Source organism: Lissotriton helveticus, chromosome 6, assembly GCF_964261635.1.
Source record: "Lissotriton helveticus chromosome 6, aLisHel1.1, whole genome shotgun sequence".
Lineage (NCBI taxonomy): Eukaryota > Metazoa > Chordata > Amphibia > Caudata > Salamandridae > Lissotriton > Lissotriton helveticus.
The window spans coordinates 484855850-484871665 of NC_136067.1; the positions used below are offsets into that span (position 1 = coordinate 484855850).

At 49.5% G+C, this 15816-nt stretch overlaps 1 protein-coding gene across 2 annotated transcripts in view; it reads left to right on the forward strand.

Annotated features, from left to right (window-relative positions):
• MCPH1 (microcephalin 1) overlaps positions 1 to 15816 on the forward strand; it is a 1654378-nt gene that overhangs the window by 90028 nt on the left and 1548534 nt on the right. The window lies entirely within an intron of this gene.

Genomic DNA, 15816 nt, shown 5'->3' on the forward strand with positions numbered 1-15816 from the left:
GGGAAATGGGGAAGCGAGCTTCCTGCAGCAAAGGCACACCTCCCTACGACGATCGGCGCCGTCCGCCGAGAGGAGCGCGACGAGCCCCAGGCCTGGATGGGAATGAGGTGACCGGGAGCCCAACCCGCACCTCTCCGGCCTGCCGTAGTCTGGCCTGCCGTGGCTGTGCCCCGATAAGATAAGTGGACCGACCGGAGCCCACCCGCGTCGGCCGCCCCTGACCCAGTCATGAAGAGACCTCCGCGGAGCCCACCCGCGTGGAGGAGGAAGGTCGTCTGCCGAAGGTGAGCCCGGGCGCTGCGAAGTGCCTTGGGGGCCGCGCAAGCCAGAAGCGACCCCCCCCCCCCCGTAGAACTCTAAAATAAAGCGGAGCCCACCCGCTATGAGCCATAAACATTAACTGTGCCCCCGAAAGTGCGAGCGACGCCTGCTACTGGGCCCCCAGTGAAGCGAGGCCAGCGGAGCCCACCAGCGGCCTGCCTGCAGCGTCCCCCATCCCCTGCCGCACAGCGTGTGTGTAGTGCGGCGGCGGGGTGAATAACTTCAAAAGAGACCGCCCGCAGCGTGAGGAGAGCTGCCGGGCGCCCAGACAACGAAAGCGGAGCCCACATGCAATAAGGCACCAATTACTCCCCACCCTGCGCCGCGTGTGGTGTGTAAGGCTGCGGCGGCAAGGTGGAGAAACGAGGATCCAGCGTCCGGCCCGCAGCCGGTAAAGGCGATATTTAAACACCCTCTGCGCAGCCGACACAATAGAGACTCACCGGGGGAGCGGCCCAGAGACCAGCGCCAACACCTTTCCCCCGCCGCGCAGCATGTGATGAGTGAAGCTGCGGCGGCGGGGCGCAAGAGACAAAGGTGGCATCCGGCCAGTAAAATCCTCAAATGATCCCCCAGCGTGTGCCCATGCCCGGACACAATAAGACAATCGGGAACCCAGCAGTGAGGAGGCTGGAGATAGCGACTGCCTCCGGCTGCCCTCCAGCTCCTCTGACCAAGGTCCTCCCCTAGCAGGAAATACATAAAAGAAAAGCACCTGCAGGAGTCGCCGTGTCACAAGGGAGAGCACTGCCTTGAGACCTGCTGCAGTGAGAGGCTCTACACCTCAGTTTACAGCTGCACCGAAGCCCAGCACCTGCGACAAACGTGAAGGCCCACAATTAAGGAAAGAAGGCCGGAGCCTGTGAAAGGTGTTACACTGCCATCTAGTGGCCATATGGAGAAATTAAATGCAGGAAAAGGATTCCAAGGAATAAACCAGCATTGCACAAACCAATCAAAGAACCCTCCCTAAGACAAGCCTGCAGCAACCGGACGCACAGAGACTACAACAAGGCAAAGGACTTTGAGTCACAAAGGAAGTCAGATCCAAGCTGCTTAGGAGAAGGAAATACAGCAGCAGCACAGCACGAGAAGAAAGAACCTACCTAGCAGGTACACAAGGAAAGTCTGACCAAGCGCAAGAACACTGCCACACCGGAACGCCACCAAGCCACCACACAGCCTGAGAAGATGGGAGGCGATGGCGCAGGAGCGCGCCAGAAGCACAAAACGTGACAGAACCCCAGAAACGCGCCTGAAGCCCCAGAAGCGCGTCAGGAGTGCAGCAACTCCACGCAGGACATTCCGAAGGATCGCAACCAACAACGCAAAGAAGAAGCAGAACCAGAAGAAGGTCAATGGAGTGGTGACAAAACCCTCCAAAATCAATTTCCAAGAAGCACCTACGCCACGCCGGAAGAGAACACAGTGATACCTAGTGGCCACAGGTCATCGCTGCAGCAGTATGGCGAAAGTAGGAGCACCCCCTCACGAACCGACAATGGTTCTGGAACCCGGCATCAGGAAAGGAAAAGCCGCATGACACAAATGCACAACAGTGCCGACAGCACTAGCCCAAAGCAGCAAGTCACAAGGAAGACCCGACGAGCGCACCCAGATGCGCACCAAAGCAGCCAAACTGCGACGCAAAAGAAAAATGGTTGCGCAGACAACCCGCAGCATTGAAGTCTCAACACAAGAGCAACCTGACCACTCAGCCTGGTCACAAAGCACAAATCCGACCAGCCAGATGGTCGCACCAAGAAGTCGACCAGCCAGATGGTCGTACCACGAAGCCTACCTGCCAGACCTCGGCAGAAGGGACCAGCACGAGGTCCAAGAAGTTCATCCAAGGCGCAGTCCGTGGACATGGACCAACGAACTTCAACTTCACAATTAATGGAGGCGACAGAAAGAGGAAGTGAAGGTCGCGACACTAACCCTGGGAGTTAAGTGGCAAGAAGATAGTGTCCTAGGACTAGGACAAGACCAGGAGGACACGTGCAGAGTGCGCGCGCTGCATGGGGAAGCCTGGCCAGAGAAGATGAAAGAAGACAGGGCCAGGTTACGTCGCGAGAAGAAGAGTGGCCACTGCCACTGAGAAAAGAAGGAAGGAGAAATCGGAGTGGCACACTGCCACTGCAAGAAGAAGGAAGGAGAAATCCGAGTGGCCACCGCAAGAAGAAGCCGCCCCTGCGAAAAGAAGAAAGGTGACAGGCACTGGAACACCTGAGTGCGTTGGAGAACAAGGCCGCACTGGAACACCGGAGTGCAGTGGAAGACCAGGCCTGGCAAGAGCACTGGCAGCGCAGACCGAAGACAGCTACCTACGAGCCATCCACATGGCGATCGCAGAAGAGAGCAAGCTAGACTGTTGGCGACATCTACCTCTGGGGTTGAGCGGAAGATTGGATGGCGAGACTGCTCAGGCCTCCGGAAGCTGAGGAACTGACCATATCACACCAGCCCGTGGCAACCCAGGAAGAAGAGGCCTCAAGGGACTCTGGTGGCAGCAAGTCCCGCATGGGAGACAGGTCTACTGATGCACGTCTGCAGGACCCTCGAGGATGAAAGCCTCACAAGCAAGGAAAAGAGTCGACAACCCAACCTTCAGGTGGATCTAGGACACAATGGTAAGGCTCGTGGAGCGCCCTGCTCACGGCCCGAAGGCTATGGTAGAGCAACACGACCGACAACACCAGTCCAGTGGAAACCTGGTAAAGAGGTCCTCCTTGACGTCTTGTGAGAGAAGAACACCGGCGAGAGGGGCATCCTAGTGAGAGGGATGTTTGCACCTACTCTCTTCACCTGCCAAGAGACACACTGAAGCCTGCCCGGAAACATCACGGAACCAGAATGGAGAAAAGAAGCCAGAAGACAAACAACACCTAGATCATCCATCTCTCTCTCCAACTAACCATCATCACCAAGTGAACGAAGAAAAGGCAGTGGTGATAACAACGTCCAGACGGCACAGACCAAGAATGAACCCGCCGAACAACTGCGAGCCGTGACATAGAACTGTTAGTCCGAAATGCAGGAACTACACGGCCTGCGGCATGCAAGCAGCCAAAGAGACTCGTTTGAAATCCTGAGTCCTTTGTTACATTTCTGGTGTTTTCTTTTTCCCCACGGGGTTTTGGACATTTTCCGCTTGGTTTGTTTTTCACCGATTTTGGGAGGGATGTAAGGACTCTGAGTCAGTCAGCATTCTAGTGCGGAGTATGTATTTACACTAAACACCCACCCACCACTGATGTCACTGGTCAGGTGACACAGCTCCAATAAAAGTGGCCGAGCGCACGTGCTCTGGGCCAGTTGCACCCTGTATCCAGTGTGTCCTGTGTCTTCAGTTATTGCCAGCATGGGGGCCTAGGGCCCGACTCTACAGATTCTGCGTCAGAAAGGGGTACGACGGAAAGGAGGCTACTCTATTTATGACTAATCTGCAGATTCTCTCCTGGTACGTCAATGGCCTGCGTACTCGACCTACAAGGGTTAAGATTTTACAATACCTCCGGGATTCTAGGGCGCAGGTTATTGTCCTTCAGGAGACCCATCTATTAGAATCAGAGATGGTCTCTCTTGCCGTGAAAAATAAATGGATAGATTTTCAAGTGTGCACGACTCTTTAAGAGACCAGCAAAGGCTCGCCTCATTTCAAAATTAGTGGACCCAGTTGGCAGTTGGGTCATTGTGACTGTCAATATTTTGGGGGCCCAGATCACAATTGTCGGATATTATGGTCCGAATCAAGACGACCCTTCCGACCTTAAATCTATTTTTCGCATTTATTAGTGTTTCCAGACCAACTGTTTTGGCGGGAGATTTCAATATTGTTTTGGATCCTTTTCTTGATAAATCACCTAACAGCTGTGCTTCAGTCCCCTCTAAAACCAGGGCTTTTTTACTCGAAGCCATGAAACAATATGCATACTCTGACATTTGGAGGTTAAGGTCAGGTCAACAATCAGGAATTTCGTTTCTTAACTATAAATACCGACATCAGTCCAGGATCGATTTTATCTTGGTTAGTCATGCATTGAAAGACATAGTTAAGAACAGCTCATATCTCCCCTCTCACTTATCTGACCACTCTGCAGTCTGGCTGGAAGTGTTGGGCATAGTTCCTGGTTTTTCTAGATCTTGGCCCTTTGATCGCTCACTACAATTGGAGGATGAGGTGATCTCATCCTTGATTGTGGAGACAGAATGGTTCATGAAAACAAACATAGCCTCTGCCTTAATAGGGTGCGTATGGGACGCTTATAAAGCTTTTCTAAGGGGCCAAATCACCAGCAGGGCTAGTTACACGAAAAAAATATATATAGAGGAGGTCTCCACCATTGAGGCGGAATTAAAAGGCTGCAATCGGAATTAGATCAATCCATTAGTACCTCCCCCGAAACATCTCAAGAGCTACAAAACAAATTGACAACTTTGAAAGGACAGCTGGAAACAGTGTTAAATACACGGGTACTTCGTAGGTGGGAGGCGAGTACAATTGCTCATTTTGAGTATGGCGAAGGCGCAGGGAAGTTCCTCGCCTGGAAAGCAGACTGACCAAGTTAGAAATAACATCGGGTCAATTACACAAGTTAATTTAACGTTTACATCTGATGAAGATATTCGGAGGGTCTTCCAGTCGTTTTTTCAAGATATTTACAAAGAGGACAATGTATTGACCATCCTTGCATTGAGGCTTGGTTGAATGAGGTTACATTGCCTTCCTTAACCACAGAACAACAAGCTTATCTCGATCAAGTGATCACACAGGAAGAGCTTAATGCAGCTATTGTAAGCTGTAAAAAGGAGAAGGCGGCAGGTCCTAAATTAGTTGCTTTGTGTTTTTCTCGTAAAATTGCGATTTCAAGCCCACACTGTGACCTAATGTTCGTTAGTCTTTACCTCAAGTAAAATTCTTGCTTAGGACAGACATTGTTTAAATTATGTGTCTACACAGAACATTTTATCATTATTTCTTATTGCTTACATGCAGTTCTATATTCATATGTGGAAAGATTTTTTTTTTTTGGGGGGGGGGGGGGGAACTTACTTGTCATTCATATTCTCCATTTGCCAAATACTTTGAGAGCTTTATATGTTCAAATACTTTCAGGATTTTCCTTGCCATTTGCCTTTGAGAATTTTCATTTGAAAACCAGGCCTCCAGGCTGTTTGGATTCTGATGAGGAATTTTGGCCACTGTAACAATATTATCCGGTTTATAATTTATGTGCACTAGAATTCTGTTTTACTTATGCCATTTTCGACATTTCATAAAACTACACGGTGTCACCGAGTAGTAAACTTAGTGCTGAGAATATATTTAATATAATTGTGTTGGATCACTATGAGTATTTGTTTGGCTTAGGTAAGTCTCAACATTATTTACGCTGCTCGTTCTCTTTATGTTCTCTAGAACTTTTGCCCGAAATCTTCTTAGAAAGACGCTCAGGTCACAGCAGTTGATTGGTGTTCCATTGGGGATAGAGGGTGTAGGTATAACGCGAACAAAAGATAGTGAAATAGCATAGTAGGTATGCAGGTTGCAAGGAGGATTAAGCGCAGCTGAGCCTAAACTCAGAAAGAAACCAAATGACTGGTCTAGCATCAATCCATTTTAAAAGTATTGTGACGTCTAAGAAGAAATATTTTCAATGGACGATTTATGTTTGTTGACTGAGCAACAAATCATGTCGGCATGATACTTAGTGGTTTGTATCGGCATAAATGAATTGCTCAAAAGCCATTTTTTAAAATCATTTATGAGAATAGTTTGATATGTGGAGATATTGTATAAAACGTTAACTTATATCAGCCCTTCAGAGTATCCTAATTGATGCTCGAATTGCCTCCATTGGTCACGTGGAATGCTTGCCACTGCCTGTAGTACGTATATCTTGGGACTTTTTAATGGTGAGTCTTTTTATTTTTTGCATTTAAAACCTGGAAGAAATAGAATCAAGCTTTGATTTTAAAGCAGTAGTTTGCAGAGCTGCATGAGCTTTAGGCCCGAGTGTGTATACTCTGGGTTTATATAGTTTATAGAAGCATGATTAAGTTCATAAGTAATTTGTGGACGTTCCTCCCTGTTTCCTTCTGTGGACTTCTAATAGGCCATACTTTTTATTTTTCTGCATCTTCTCTATTTAAGGATTAATGTCTTCCAGACAGTTATTATGATCTGCTTTCTTAATCCGCTGATAGATCATCATACATTTCATGGCAGATTGGACCATTACTGCTCAAATGACCCAGTCCCACTATTGGCAGAACTGCAACCATGCTTCCCCTCTGTGACACTCGGGGGACATAGCATTGTGCAGCAAACACGTGGGTGGGTAGTAGGTAGTTGGTTCTGCACGTACCTCAAAAATGTCAGGTCAGTGCAGAACGACTTTGAGATTTAGCACTCACATTTTGTTAGCCTCGACAGTGTCCGCACTGAACACATGACACACTGTGTATGTACCTGTATATAATAACTGTACAAGCTCTGGTATACCACACTGTGTATAAACCCCCCTAAAAAGATCAGAGTAGTTGTTCTCTGAAGAGTGAGGAGTTAACACATCTGTAATTTCTTCTTCAGTCATAGATCTGTTCCATGTATAGCATAATTTGACTGGGTGGAGGATGTGGCACAGGGACAAAGTTGCGGACTCGGGCACTGGGGACCTGGGTTTGAGTCTCAGCGTCTGCTCAACAACCTGTGATTTTGGGCAAATCACCTAATCTCCTTGTGCCCATGGACAGCGCCTGGATACAGTCATGGGTGATAAGCTGCGCTATGTAAATCTACAAATTAATTTTAATAATTAAAGGAAAAAGAAACTATATCAAGAGGACTCCTGGGCCCTCCTAACAAATGAAAAGCCTAATCAGTCTTCGCATCCCACAGTTTTGGTATATAGCCTCATTTATGATTTACTTTTCATCCTGTAGCTGTTCTAGTTATTGAGCACAAGAAAGAGGCATTCGTTTGTTTTATATTTCTTTATTAATTTCAAGATAAACTCACAATAAACAGAGGTGACGTGCTCCATTTCCTTTGCTACAATATCCGTCCCACGGAACGCTAATTTAAAGACCACAAATAAAAATAAAATAAAACCCGAGAAGTAACAAACCATCCCCTCACTTCAATTCCTCCCCTCCCCTTCCTTTTAAAGGCTTAAGGCATGTACAAATGTCATTACGAAGCCTACTCCCTAGTCCAAATTGTCTATCTCTGTGTGCCCTGAGGTGGCCCGTCTTCTAGAGGTCTGTTCTGTGGTGGATCTGCCAAATGTAGCAATCTTAAATATTTCGAGCAAGTAAGATCTTAAATACAGATCAACTGCGGAGTTCCCCAAGGATCATCGCTCATCCCCACGCTCTTCAACATCTACATGGCCCCACTCGCCGCCATCGTCAGACAACACGGGCTCAGCACACTATCCTATGCCGACAACACCCAGCTCATCCTCTCCCTCACAAAAAACCCTGAAGACACCAGACTCTGTTTCCAGGAAGGAATGAGAGACGTAGCCGCCTGGATGAAAAGCCGCTGCCTGAAGCTCAACTCGGAGAAGACTGAGGTCTTCATCCTCGGACCCTCCTCCGAATGGGACAACACCTGGTGGCACCCCGCCCTCGGGAGTCCGCCCACCCCAAAAGACTACGCACTGAACCTCATAATCATCCTCAACTCTTCCCTCACCATGGCCCGCCAGATCACCTCCATCGCCTCCATCATCTTCAACTGGCTTCATATGGATACCCCCAGAATGTAGAAAAACCATCACCAACGCACTGAAAGGGGTATCAATTTCATCTAATACATGTTGCCAGTAACTAGATAACTGGGGGCACCCCCATAGTATTTGGGTCAGGGTACCTAGGGATCCACAGACTCTCCAGCAAAGGGGGCTGCGCTCCGGTTTACCTCTGTGAAGCCGTTGGGGTGTCGGGTACAAATATGTTACTATTTTCGTCGCAGTTTCTATACTAGCAGAATGTTAAGCCCTATAATAAATATCCTGCCATTCCCTCTGTGTTAACGTCCTGCCCAGTTCCCTCTTCCATCTCTGCTACCAAGGTACCCCCTCGGCACCGGGAGGCCTCTGGATGTGTTTATACTAGTCTGTTGCCAAACTAGCATCTGTATGTCTTGTGAGTAACCATTTTTCAAACGATGTAAGGTGTCTCTCTGCTCCCTCTCGATTCCAAGGCTGCATTGCCCAGTGCCTGATCTGTTGATAACGATAATGCTCTTTCTCTGGGAGATTTTGCTGCGCACGTAGGTCGTTAAAGGACAGAGGCCTCTCTGTGTTGAAGAAATTTCCCACCGAGCGGCAACCTGCTTTAGACCATTGCGCAAAATTAGTTGCGGGATTGTTGACTATAGGCAAAGGGAATGTGGTAAGCCTTCGCGAGACAGCAACCCTTTCCCAGGCTGATAGTGTAGACTGTGTTACCTTGGATAGATACAGGTTGTGCGGTCTAGCCAATTTTGCGAGGAAGGGGACACCCCAAAGTGGTTGCATAGCCAGTGCTCTAACTATGAACAACCAGCACTTCTCGGACTCCGGCCGAGACCACTCCACCAAAGCGTGCAACTGCATTGCCCAGTAATATTCCTGCAAATTCGGAATTGCCAGTCCCCCTTCGGGGGCTCTATAGCTTAACTCGTTACTCATCCTAGCCCGCTGGTCCCACCAAACGAAACGCTCCAGGTCTGTCTGCAGTGCGCACAGTACTCCTGAAGTAGGGGTCAGTGGGAGGGCCAAAAAGAGGTATATGATTTTAGGCAACACTGTCATTTGTATTGCTGCTATACTGCATGTTAGAAATGGGATTTCTGGTTGGCTAAGGCTTACGCCAAAGCCAGGTAAAAACCACCACTCTAGTCAGGGTGAGGGAGTTACACACTGATGATAACCCCTATTCACCCCCTTGGTAGCTTGGCACGAGCAGACCGGCTTATCCACAGCAGCAACACACTAGGCACACCACACAAGGTTATATAAAGAAAATAGCCTTTCTATTGTCATAAACACAATAGAAACATAATCACACATTTACACTGTGCCCAGGTTTACACTGTGCCAACTGGCACGGGCAATATTCACAGGGGATTATATACAGGACCAGGCCAATCGGGCCACGGTCAGACCCATCAGAACAGGTAAGTAAAGGCAAATATAAAACACTGGTACCCTTATGACCTACGCATTATCCTATTAGCCTTAGACATAAACCCACATTATGCCCAAACCTCATCAGCATAAACGCATTACTCAATGGGCCTCACCAGCATAAACACAGTATACCTAAACATAAATACATTATGTCCTAGGCATCACAAGCATAAAAACACAGTATGCATCTCATTAGGCCTAAATCATATTATGCCTAACTCACAATATGCATAAATCAGCAGTGCACCACAGTACACTACTACCAGGTGCATACATCACCCAACTGTCTCTAGGCCAATCTGGCCTTCTACTGGTGCTCAAATGCCCATTGTCCAACAAAGTCAAGGCGGCTGCCAATGCAGCAGAATCCATGTGCGCAATTGAGCTAGGGCAGGAGTGTCTCTCACTCCTATCTCGTACCAAAATGTCCCCAAAGAACTGACAGCCTAAATGTAGCAGCTGATGCTACTTGCCGTGCAGCTGTGATCAGACGTGGGCCTGGGCACTATCTGTGCCCTCTGGACAATATGCCAAGAACGTTGTAGTTTTCCCACTGTCAAGCGGGGCAACTGTGGCTAACATGAATGGACCATGGCACGACTGTGCACCTTCGGCCCTACTGGGCCTTTTTGACTGAAATTTCCCCATCGGTGCAGCTGCCCTCTGCAAGTGTGGCAGCTGAAAGAATGTCCAAAGCTGGAGGGCACTGACCCTTATTGGCCCTCTAAAAACAAATGTTGCCCCATCGTTGGAGCGGCTCGCAACGGCAGTTCCGCTTAGCACATAGAACACAAGGGACAACCGCAAGGCCTCACTCACCGTGCTCTGTGGGGAGGCTCGCCTCTCTTCACTCCTCCGGTCTCCTTCACGGCGTGAAGGAAAACCCCAATGCCGCCCCACTGACCTGGCTCTCTTTGTAGACACCTCCGGTCTACACTGGGCAGGGCTCTATCTTCTCTTGGCGGCATGCGGGCTGACGACTCTGCTCCTCTTTCTCTCACTGGGGCTCCCATCTGCTCACGGGAGCTCTGCTCCGCTCCATACACGGGCACCTCTTCTGACTTCACCCGGGCCCCCTCTGGGGACCCGAGACTTCGATAGGGAGCCCGCGTGGCTCCTGCCGGCACTTCCTCTTTCCGGTCGCTGCTCCGCCCAGAGTCAGGCAACTCGCCTGTCTTCCGGGTCGCGCTCCGGCGGCACATTTCCTCGGCGGCAGCAATACGGGGGTAGGCTCCCGTGAATGATAAAACCTAAAGCGGGGTGGGCACCCGCTAGGCAGGCACAATGCCGGGTGGGATCCTGCCAAAAAAGGCACCAAAATACAGGGGAATCCCTACCTCTGGATTCCCTTAAACTGCAGCTCCGTGCTGCGAAGCCCACGCTCTCCCTCTTCTTTGGGGAAAATGAGAATAAAGAGCTCACAGGTTGCAAAATACTGCAAAAAGTCCTGAAGGTCCTGGACTATCAAGAAAAGCAAAACGGTCCCAAAAGTCCTTGGAGATGAAGGGGCAATGCAGGGCCCAGGCAGGCAAGCCCTCATGGCAGCCCCTTCTGGGACCTAGCGGCAGTACGCCCAGCAGGATCAGTACAGCATCATGGAACTGAACAAATTCATGGGGTCACAGCCCCTCTACTTATACTACCTAATCCTTTGTCTGTAGCGCAGGGCATGGGGGAACCAGATGCAACTGGTTTAGGGGGTATTTGGAGCACTTTGTTTTGCAAGCTCCTCTTCCCCTTTGCCAGGTGGGGGCTCAGTGATCAGCCACATCACATGGGGCGGAGCTAGCATTGTACAGGGCAGGCACACTCCTATTCAGAGTCAGAGGATTACCCCTCCCACTACTCCCAGCACAGCTGTCCCACTCAGCCTAGCCCTGACTCACCCTGCCCCTCCTGGAGCCACACATCCCCCAGCCCCTGTCACTCACAAGCCAAACATGCAATTCACATTAGGCAGGCAGACACATTGCACACACAAATGCTTCTAAAAGTGGTATTTCTCCTATAGTCATAATCTGCGCACACCATTGCGCAGCATTTATTTTCACCATTTCATACATACTAGACATGACCACACTGCTCCTCTCATAACAGGAATTACCACTGACACACCTTATCAGGGAATCCCCCGTGCATTCCTAAGGGAGGGCAGGCCAACCGTACCAATGTAACACAGAGACGCACGCACTTTACACTGGACCACAGTGCTAAAGTGCTTAGAGGCCTAAAATCACCAACACCAGGTTATAGAAAAAGGCTATGAGAATGCAAAAAGTTTCGGGTGAACCTGCCAAAAGGGCCAAGTGCAACACTGCCCAGCCAGGAGAGCGAGTAAGGTCTCCATGCACAAAGGCATTCGCGGATTTGCCGTAGTAATGCTGTGTAATTTAGAGAAACAGTGCTCTGTATGCTGCTTGTAGGTAGCAGTATGGAATAGAGTCATGAGCTCATTGAATGTGATGTTCCCGCTGGAGTGAACCCAGCGTAGTCGGTAGAAGAGTCCGTCCGAGAGCATGGGATTTACTAACATTAACCTTAAATCCCGAGGCTCACGCAAAGCGATCAAACTCCGCCAGCAAGGTGGGTAACAATTGCTCCGGGTGCTCCAGGGTAGCCACCAGATCATCTGCATATAGGCTGATTTTATGGTCATCTCCTTCAAAACATACCCCGGAAATTAAGGGGTCCTCGCGCACTCTCTGGCAATAGGCACCATATATAGAGCGAATAATAGTGGTGAGAGAGGGCATCCCTGCCTTGTCGGATTGGGAAAGAGGCTGAGATCACTCCATTCACCCGGACCAGAGCATCAGGGTTGGTGTAGCTACCAAATATCCAATTAATAAAGCGGTCTGGTAGACCGAAATGATGCAGGATTGCTTTGAGATGGGGCCAGTAAACCCTGTCAAACGCCTTCTCTGCGTCTACAGACGTGACCATATGCTCAACTTGGAAACGTTCAGATTAACCTATTATATGTAGGAAGCGTTTGGTATTGTCTGAGCACTGACACCCTAATACAAAGCCCAATTGGTCTTGGTCTATTAGCCCAGGAAGCAGGGAGAGAGCCGCTGCACTAGGATCCCCTGAATATTTTGAGATCGATGTTGAGGAGGGATATAGGGCGATAGGATGTACAGCTCCGTTTGTCCTTCCCTGGCTTGGGTATAACCGTGACTAGTGCTTCCCGCATACTAGGTGATGCAATCAAATCGAGTTGAACACCCTGACCAGCAGAGGGGCCAAAGTAACACAGAAGGCTTTATAGAAATTTGAGGAAACTCAGTCTGGGCCAGGGGATTTGAGTGGCTTTAGCTTCGATATGGCCAGTAGAACTTCCTCTAATTTTATAGGCGATTCGGGGTCCTCCAACTGGCTGGGAATTAATTTGGCAGTCTTCACCCCTGGCAGACATTGAATAGGAGCCTTGTCAGGAAGTTCCTGAGCTTTATATTAGGATTCATAGTATTGTCTAAAGCTATCTGCAATACCCTGTTCGGTGGCTTGCAACTGCCCAGAGAGGTCTACTACCATTGAGATATTAGACAACTGACGCTGTACCCTAAATGTATTGGCTAAAAGTCTTCCACACTTATCGCCTTTAGATTAGAATGCATGCCGCAGCCGTAAAGCAGCATGCTCAGCTATGTCCATGTCTAGACCGGCCTGTTGGGCCCCCGCTGCTGTTAATTGTTTCAGACTCTGGGGGCACCAGTTCTTTGGTGTATGTGCTCCAATTCCACCACCTCCTCTAGGAGATGCCCCCTCTTCTCCCTCCGGATTTTATTATCATGCGCGGATATAGCCAGGAACTCCCTTCTGATAACCGCCTTCAACGTATCCCATAACATGCCAATGGGGGTTTCCGGCATATTGTTGTTGACCAGGTAATCTTCTATAGACTGTGTAATACGTTGAACAACCAATGGGTGTTGCAACATCGTCTCCCTTAGTCTCCACAACCGGCGAGTGGGAAGTGGGCAAGAGAGGGCTAGGGATATACTCACTGCTGAATGACCGACAGAGAGCAGGGAGGTATCTCGACTTGCTGGGCTTGTTGGGACATTGTGTCAGTAGTCAATATGTAGTCTATTCTAGTATATGTCTTGTGGGGGTGGGAGGAAAACGTGTATTGTCTTGACGTCAGGTGTTGGATCTCCATATATTAGTCAGTCCCATCTCCATTAGCATCTGTCTCTCTCGCTCGGTAAGGGCCACTGTCTGACCATAGCACTGGGCAGGTCTGTCTATCACCTCCTATGAGCAGTGATCTGTCTGGCGATTCGGCTACCCCTTTTACCGCTTCGTATAGAAACTATTCCTGTCCGGAGTTCGGGGAGTAAATTGTGGCGAAGGTAAAAACATGCTGGCCTAAGGTAAATGTGTGCACCAACAACATACCCTTAATTTCGGCTCGTTTGGGGCCTATTTTCCCCTGGAAACCCACTGAAACTAGGATGGCGACACCCGCCGTTTTGGCTGAGTGGGATGAGGATAGCTGGTGGAGGAATGCCATGGCTCGCAGCCTGTAGGTATATGGGACAACGGAGACAACTGTGTACACCAGAGTTTTCTAAATACGAAAGGAGGGCTCGTCGTTTAATGGGGTTATCAAGACCTTTAACGTTTAGCAAGATTATTTTATGGGTGGCAGCCATAAGGAAAGTATGTAGAGTTGCCAACTTCATCTATGATCCCGTAATCAAGACATGAACCATGGTTGCCCCCGAGTACCCATCAGGTAAACAGGAACCACCCAGACTAAAGTGATTCCAATGGGAAGAGCTTACGCTATAAGGAGGAGAGAACCCACTAAACGCCAAACCAAAACGATGCATAAAAACATGAAACTTCAAACATTTTTATAGTCCTGGGTGGTCAATCCCATGGAAAGGCGTAAGATGTCAGCAGGGACCGTCCCGCCTCCCCGTACCGCCCAGGCCTCGGGCAATGATAAACAGAGAGCATTCAATTACAAGCTTTGGCATCAGCTCACCCCCCCCCCCCCCCCCCCCCCAACTCTGCATGGCCATATTCCACCTAGTCTGCAGTGGTTGTCTCTTCTGCCAGGGAGGCGATGACCGCCTACCTCTCTTTTGTAATAGTTTCAGAGACTGGTCGGAGGCTGAACGGGTAACGGCCTATCCTCCTCCACCTCTCGTTTCCTGGTGAGTGTTGTCTTGAACCTTTTGGTGTGACACTTTTAGGTCTTCATCAGGTACGCCAAGCAGCTTTTGGGCATCCTGCAGTGTGCAAATCTGGACCAGCGAGGGTTCCCATTTAAAGATTAAACGGAAGTGGTGTTCCCAGGAGTAAGAGATGTCTTTAGATTTCAGGTGGGAGGTAATCGTCCCAAACTCTCTTCTTTTCTGTAATGTAGACGCGGCTAAGTCTTGAAAAAGCAGAAGCTTGATTGATTGAAATTCGAGTGGTTGTTTATCTCGGGCTTCATGGATGATCCTTTCTTTAAGCTGGAGATCGTGGGCGTATACCTGCGGGGGAGCTGTCACCGCTCTCGTCTGGCCTACTCTGTGTGTCCTGTCCAGCTTAATTCGTTGTTCTGGCGGGGCCCCCAGAATGAAGCGGAAGAGCTCCTTCACGGAAGCTTCAGGCGGGGGCCCTCTTGTTAGAGCAGTTCTATTTCCTCGTCCCTTGTTGAAGCCTGCGTATCTGATGGAGGCTACTAGCCGCAGATTCCTTCCCTTTGAATTATCCCCAGGTGTGAGACTGGATCCAGAAACTTTTTGCCACAGCATACCTGGGCGACAACACGCGACTTGTCCCCGTACGTGACGTCAGCAAGGTCAAATAAGCCCCACCCAGGCGCGCCTACCTCAGTTTTTTCATTTTCAGCTCTGATCCGGTCTTGCTACAGGCCTGTTTGGGACCCTTTATTCTTCACCATTGTCTTCTGTTTTGGTGGAATAGAGTGCGAATGCCTTCGGGCTTCAAAACTTGCACGTCGAGTGAGCGTCTTATGTCGGCGACGGACCCTCATCTCATTTGTATGTGGTGTTTGGGATAGGATCACAGCACCACTGATTGTAAGGCGTGCCAACAGTTGAAGCCTAAGGCGCAACGGGAGCGCAGAATGAATCTTCTATCAGCGCATCTCTCCAGGTTGAACTCCTCCCCTCGATCGGCTCGGCAGACTGCTTCAGATATGGCCGTGGTCATCGTCCTCGTCCTTCTCAGATGTCGCAAGAGTGTCGCTCCCTGGTGAGTAAGTGTTGCAGTTTGTCCCCGGGGGCTAGTCTTCAGCCTTCCGGGGCGTGGACTCTCCGCGGGTGATGCGGCCCCACGTTTC